This window comes from Pituophis catenifer, unplaced genomic scaffold (assembly GCF_029215685.1).
Source record: "Pituophis catenifer annectens isolate HBS135680 unplaced genomic scaffold, rPitCat1.0.hap2 SCAF_2, whole genome shotgun sequence".
In the NCBI taxonomy this organism is placed as follows: Eukaryota; Metazoa; Chordata; class Lepidosauria; order Squamata; family Colubridae; genus Pituophis; species Pituophis catenifer.
Genome location: NW_027256882.1, coordinates 161,303,814 through 161,310,622, shown reverse-complemented (window position 1 = coordinate 161,310,622; position 6,809 = coordinate 161,303,814).

Below are 6,809 nucleotides of genomic sequence, written 5' to 3'. Positions count from 1 at the left end.
ATTTGGATCATAGAGCGGAGACAATGATAGGCGGGCCTGGGATACCGGATAGAGCGTCTTCAATGGCGTGGGGTGCGTGATACCCCCTTCAGGCGAACTGCTGCGTAGTCTTCCAAAAGCAGCGTGGTGCGACTGACGAACTATGGAGGATCGCTGCAGGAGGAAAGGGATAGGGAGAAAAAAGCGGGCAGCCATCTATTTATCAACAGCGTATCTATAGTAATACTGCGGTTTCCAAAATTGCCGCCCTGTTAAGTCTTACAAGGGGGAGCGGAAGAATTCAGTTCGCTTTCGGTTGTTCTTGTTAACTTTGACGGAACAATCAGCAACCCAGGACAAACATCGAAATATGCCCCTCTTACAGGCGCTGGAATCGGAGACAGAGCGCGCCACACCCCAGAAAAGTTCCTTAGTGGGTCTTTTTACTCTCGCTCCTGTTTTTACCAATAATCCTCGACAGGAAGAGTAACTCAAAAGTCTCAAAGGCGTTGTAGGGACGGAGAATTAAAGCCGAGGTCCTGCTAAATCGTATTTTATGGCAACATCTGTACTCGCCTAGATCCATTTACAAGAAAATTGTTTTGCTCGAAGACTGAGAAAGACATGGCATACTTTACCTAGGAAGAAGCTCTATTACAAGCACACTAGATTTGATGAAGATATCTAGGATTGCTCTGTAGGAGCAGAAGATGCAAAAAATGGGACAGTGCCCTGTGCAAAAACAAAAATCTGTTCAAAACATGTACGTGCTCCCCTTAACTTAGGTTACACTGATAACTTTTTTAATGTGGCTAGTTGAAGGGCATGATTAATAATTAAAAGTCAGTTTGAAATATAACATAGCAAAATAATTAAGTTTCCATCAATTTAACAGTCTCCAAATTAAAGACAGAAACAGTGCTTTAAAATTCCAGATATTTTTTTTTTTGAAAGTGGGAACAAGTCAGATAAAACCTGTGAAGGGGTTTATACACACACATTTCTTACACTACAGAGAGGATGGATCAAGCATTTATTTGTTTCAAAGTAAATGAGCCAGCTACATAATGATTACATACACTGTTCTATAGTACTGTATTCCAAACATATGTACCATAGACTGTTAGTCCAACAGTGGTAATCTGCCATTTGATGCTGCTAAACTTAACACCAAGACTGCTAAGAATTGTGGTTCTGTAAATGTCTGCAAGGCTATAGCACTTCTTGCCTGTTAATCTTCAATTTCCCTTTTTTTTGGTGGCAGAGTGTACTTAATTTTAGCTTATTTGGGAATAACACAGAATGAGCTTTTATTATGCTGAATATTATAAAATGGGCAAAGTTAACAAAGTAATGTTTCAGGCATATTTACCTATGCTGGTGTATTTGTTTAGTTTTCAAAATAAATGCCTTCACGCGTGGAACCTGTGAAGCAAGCATTGGGTGTCTAAAAACCATGGAGAGAAGTGGAAATGGCATAAAATGATGAGGAGGTTGGGTGTGAACAGCTTCCCTTATTTTAACAGGTGTTAACTTTCACATATTGTTGCTGCAGTGTCTGTGATGTTCAAGCTTGCTAATTTATTCTCACAGGAACATTCAGCTATTCAAGGACATTGCATTGATCCTCCTTTTTTTCAGCATCTCTGTTTCAAAAGAGGTCAAACCTGTGTAAATTGAAGGGGTCTAAAAGCAATCACCTATAAAATAGAGAGAAAGGAAGTCCTGTTTCAAGGTATTTGTAAGTAAGTCTCTACCCATAATCACCATGTATGGATCGGGATCATCATAAGCGAAATCAGTGTTTGGTTAACCATGGTCTGCAAAATAAGCTGCAATTGGTTTGCTAAGAAAAAAAATCCACATTATGGTTTAGCATAAAATGTGAATCCAGATTTTGGCTAATTTTCAGAAAAGAGACTATCATATGGGCTGTGGAATTAACAATGGTTAAGTGCTAAAATACTGCCAAGAAATCACATGCTTTGGGCTTGATTTTTTAATTCCTCCAACAGATTTATGGCAAATCTAGGGTGGTGGCTCTGTCTTTCTAACTTTCTATATTTTTATAATAAAGTGTAGATTTTTTGAAGGATTTTTACTTGTAAGGCAGCTAGAATTACTTGTACAATGAAGTAAATTAGATAGACAGGTAGATATAGTAACGAGAGAATGTTTTACACAATTTAATCATTTTATTAATATTTCAGGCTGGAGCTTGACACGAAACACAAGCTGACATTTTGCAAACTAAGCTGGCTGGATTCACATAACAAATCTGGACCTTTTTTTTACATAAACACTCTACAAAAGGATTGTTAATAAAATAATAAAATATAAACAACATAATAAAATTGTATCAAACACAGTGAAAAAGCACACTCAACTAAGATTCAGATTTACTGAAATTAATTCATAGTGTTATATTAGATTCCAAATGCTTATCTAGATAGCCACATCTTTCCCGAAAACTAAAAAACCTAATATTAATTTTTGTTAGGATTTCATTTTACAACACGTGATTACCAAAGAGTTATTGTTTCTCGTTAAACTCAGAAGATCATTGGTGTATTTTGAGGAAAGCCTCTTCGGAACAACTGAAAATATATAACAGTATGTATGGAAAGAAACAATGCTAGAAGTGTCTTACACTGTTTTAGCAATATTTTCATTTGTGATCATAGTATGTATGAGTATACTCAATGGATTTGTGTAGTATTGAAGTTACCATAAATCACACTTGAACTTCTTTTCAGATCCATAAATAGTGTAAGAATTCACATTGTTGGCTAAATTTTTGTCTCCATCTTGTATGTTAAAGATTTGATTAGAATCTGTATTTGGTAGTTTCCTGCAGCCTGGTTCTTGGGGCAGAAAGTAGGACATGTCAGAAAGATGAAAACATACCAATTAGAGACTGTATTGTACTGTAGCTATCTTGGCTTGGGATAGTTTGACAAGAATGTTAAATTTGTCAAAGATTCTTAGCTCTGTCTAACTACAGTTCTTAATGGAGTGGAAACAAGCATTAAAGTTACTGCAATCTATAGGGTAACTATAGCAATATCTGGCTTCTGACAGTGGGATTGGTTCTTGCAACCAGCAAAGTCAAAACTAAACAAACCACTTTGTGGCTCTGCACACTGCTTGAATCAAACCTGCATGGTTGTAGCAACTGGAGCATCCCACCATTTTGCTTCTCTGCTTTGTAATGTGTTTGTAAAATCAAGGGCAGAAAAAGCCTTACTAATAGTGGCAGCCTCTTCCCCCAATCCTTCCTCCCTCACACATACCACCCCCAGATCTGTCAAAGCTTGAATATGCTGCCGAACAGGTACCAATTCAGCCACAGTTCCCAAGTTTCAACATAACATGAATAAATCATGGGGAAAGGAGATTTGTCGGCACTGAAAAGATGTATATAAAAACAGGAGGCTCGTGCAAGCTGCTACTACTGTAAAGTATTTCTAGCCTTTTTTAAAAAAAATATTACTGGAATTTTTAGGCCAAAAAAAGGATAAAAAATTAAAACAAAGAAGACAGAAAACAGGAAAAGTGAAAAAAGCAAAAAGCATAGAAGTATGACTTCCTTCTTTGCCTCGAATAATTGCCATCTTAATCCTTCCCCTTTCCCTTTAAACCTTTTTCATCCTCAAATCCTTACATAATCAATTCAGACTTCTTTCAACCAAAATCCATTATAAGGTCTGTCTTTTAAAAAATGTATTCCCACCCACCCAAGTGATCAGCATTGCCATTTCCACATGAGCTCCATTACCTTTATAATCCAGACTTCTAACTGGGGGGTATTTTGTTATTCTTCCATCTTTGTATATACAGTAATCTTGCCACAAGATACTACCGGTATATATAATATTAGCTTCCCATATTTATTTTCCAGTTGAGCATCCATAAAATAACTCTAGTTTCATTGTAATATTTCTATCCTTAACAGGTTTTTCCCCTTTATCCAGAGGGAGGCAAAAGGAAACTCTTGACAGAGTTTTGTGGATAATAGCAAATGTGGTTGGGAAGGTAGGCATACCTGTCGGACTGCAAAACAATCCACAACATGAAGGCCAAAAGCCTAGGTGCTTTTGATCTTCGGAGTTACTCTAGATTTGAAACAAGGCTTCTCAGTCTTTTGGTGAGCCCTGTATCTTTTTTTTTTATTGGCCAGTGCCTTTTTTTCTTCTTGTTTACTAATTACCTAGGACTGCAAATGCATCAGGATTCTCAAACACCTGCTGAAGTTACAAGGCTATGGAGCCATACAGTTTCATTCAGAAACACCGGAGACCTTTTCATTCAGATAAACATTTAAATTAGATTCTGCAAGAAAATCGACAAAGGCTTACAAAAAAATGGATTTTAATAATCCTGCTACTCACACATATCTGTGAAAACAGATACAGTTTGTTATACACACAAACACACAAAGTAGAAGACTGGCTAGTAACAAAGTGAGGTAGGACAAGAGCAGTTGACAAGCCAAATGTAGTTCATCAACACTTAACCCATCACTACAATTTAGGGGCAAACTCCAAATTATTATGGTGGAACAGTTTTCTGCTTTAAAAGACAAAACATCCACTAAAAATAGGCTGTTTTTAACAGGTTTTATAGTCTATTTATGAAATCAATCCCACCCACCCTCCCAGAAAACAAATACAAAAGGATAAAAATTCCATCTTCAACCTATCCTTGCCACAGCCTCCAGGTGGCCAAACAGGATAAATAAGGATAGCACCTGTCATGTAAATAAGCCATAAGGTGACTTTTAGTTTTAACACTACGAGGCTGTCAATCCAGCCTGCCGCAGGGACTAATACTGTTTAGTTGAACCTGCTATATTTTTTCCATTAAGAAAAGCTAATTCTACTTACTTGGTCTCCTAAATAACTTAGTAAAACAGGCAAGCAGCTTTTTACAAACTTAATTAAGCAGGGAATTTATTGCTAAACTATTTCATCATCTCTCTTCTTCCAGTGTTGCTCACTACTGAATCCTTGGATTCAAAATGTATTTGAAATATAAATGCTTCCATAATTCATAATCTGGCTATATAAATGAGCTATCAGTGACATTTGTATTTATTGAGCTGCTTTGGTGAGAAAAACTAAAGGCACTGGGGGGGGAAACCCTGTTTTATCTGTAAATAAAACAAGCAGGGAAGGGATGGATGGACACACACACACACACACATACACACACACAGCTTGTATAAATGAGTAATGGATCAGATTGAGGATCAGTGGAGTCATTTCTGTAATTATAGTTATCCAACTATTGGATTATAAAAGCAAAATGTCAGCCTGAAGCAAACAGCAGCGTATGATTCACCCCAGTACATTGTAATTAACATGTTGACAATTTTGAACTGGCAGTGAGCTAAGGCTACACAACTCTCTGCTTTCCTAGTCTTTGCTTCACAGTTCTATATTATATCTGATTGTGCTCTTTACATTCTGCCAATCCTTTCTGCCATTTGTCAAACATAAACAAAGAGATAAAGAAAAGCAGGAGTTGGAGGGGACAGCTATATAAAACTATCATGAATCTAATGTGCAAAAAGGCTTCACAGGTTGGCACGGTAAGATACAGAAGGGAACATCAAGCAGTTTGAAACCATGGAATAAATTTGAAGCCCTGTGGCATTTGGACTTTGAGATGAAAGCCCCACATACAGCTTGACACTCCTCATTGGACTAGTTACGTGCAAGGTGAAAATCTTAAGTGGTTTGTATTTATACTACCCTGGAATCATATGATCTGGTGAAGTAATATTCTGTTCCTTGGTTACCAGAAAGACCTAATGTTGGCTACGGAAGCAATCATTCCTATTTCATGTCCGTATGTGGATATCACTTAGGGTTAGTGGCCAATGCCAAGGCTCCGTTTTTAAATTTATTAAACTAGAAAATCAAACAACATTTGCTGTGATTGTCATTCTAACAATTCATCTAAATTGCAGCAGTATTACCTCAGGACAAACCATTATTAACAGTAGATTCATAAAATCAATCTTAGATAGCTATGGCTTGTGGAATTGGCAATGAGTTGAACAATAAACCAATTTAGAAATCATTGTAATTGTAGGCTTCAGGAAGACAGGCTATACAATTTGTAATACAAATATGCTTCTGATGGCAAGTAGTAAGAAGTGCCTTATTTTGACTGGATCATCTCTCTTGCAGGCAGGCACTAGAAGCTCCAGTTTGGAAGGAAGGAGATAGAATATCATATTCTGATGTTATGTATTTTTTTTTTAAATCTGCAGCAGAATTAAATTAGACCCCGAGTGATGAACCTCAGTGAAGATATACTGTTTCAAGCTTAATAGAGTTAGTTTATTTTTTCTATCCTCCTGCTTCCTTGTTGCTTTCTGTACCTTGTTTTTAAATAGCGAGCTTTACTTTTTGAGTTCAGCATAGCCCATGAAAACCAATACACATTTGGGCAAGTCTGTTTCAGAAACATTGTTTTGCCAATGTAGTAACCTCGGCAAAAAGGTCCACATAAAAGATGCAGACATGCTGGCTCAAACTGGGAAAGTAACAAATACAGATGTTCAAATGCCATAGAGTGGAGACTGCTGCTGTACTACTAATTATATGAAGCTGCATGAAAATGTCTCCTTGCCTGTTACTGTATATTTTGTAGGTACTGCCATCTTTCTTCCAAATCTCCAGGAGTCAGATTGCATTTGGCTTCCCTTTAGCAATTATTTGAATGTTACAGTTCCAGTTTGAATAAAGTATATTTCACCCTGCCAGGCTGGGTAGTGGACATAGAGCCATGTTTCTTTATGCCAATGGTGCAGCTAGCCC